This window comes from Myotis brandtii, unplaced genomic scaffold, assembly GCF_000412655.1.
Source record: "Myotis brandtii unplaced genomic scaffold, ASM41265v1 scaffold855, whole genome shotgun sequence".
NCBI classification, from domain to species: Eukaryota; Metazoa; Chordata; class Mammalia; order Chiroptera; family Vespertilionidae; genus Myotis; species Myotis brandtii.
In genome coordinates this window covers 106,294-107,117 of record NW_005371476.1, presented here as the reverse complement: position 1 = coordinate 107,117, position 824 = coordinate 106,294, and positions in this window count along the sequence as shown.

Genomic DNA, 824 nt, shown 5'->3' with positions numbered 1-824 from the left:
GGGTCATTGGTCAGCTCTGTAGGCCTGGTAGCCAACAGTCCGCACAATTTCTTGACTTTACACAGTGGATGTTTTCATGTGAATACATGTACACCTGTGAAATGAGGTTTTATCGTCAAGGTTCCGCTCAAGCATCTATGATTGCGCCTGGCTTAGCCTCCTGATGCCCCAAAGAAACAATGAATTCTCTAGCAATATGTCGGATGCTTTCCAGACATTTATTTTTCTCTAGTTCTCATATTTTTTGCTTCTTGGGGAAAAGGTGGAAATTTAGGGTCGGGGAGTGGGCACCAAAAACCTTGGTTTCCAGGAGCGAGCCAAATTTTCTCCCTTAAAGAGCCTCAAGGAAGTAATTCAACTCCGGTTCTGGGAAAATCCAAACCGTAGTTTTCTCCTTGCTTTGGCTCCTCGCGGGTCTTTCAACCCTCGCAGGGGAGACGTTGGCCAGCCCCAAGCGAGACCGGCTAGAGTCCACCCGCTCCCAGGAGGGTGGGACCGAAACTCAGGAGCCTGGGCAGAGGGCAAGAAGTTGCGGGTGCGCGCGGACTGGGGGGAAAGCTACGGACCACAACTCCCGACATGCCCTGCGGGCTGCGCCGAAAACGGTTGGCTGGGAGCTCTAGCTTTATTGCCCTTATCGGCCAATAGGACACAGGAGGGAGACATGACCCGGATTCTCGGGGACCAATGGTGGGACAGGGGAGGCGGGTGTTTCCTTACTACTCACCTTGCCCTCGGAAAAATCCTATTTCAAAGGTTGGGCCGGGGCGGGCTCTGGCGGGCAAGGAGAGCAGAGCCGGAAGGTGCGGCGGCGCCGCGAAAAC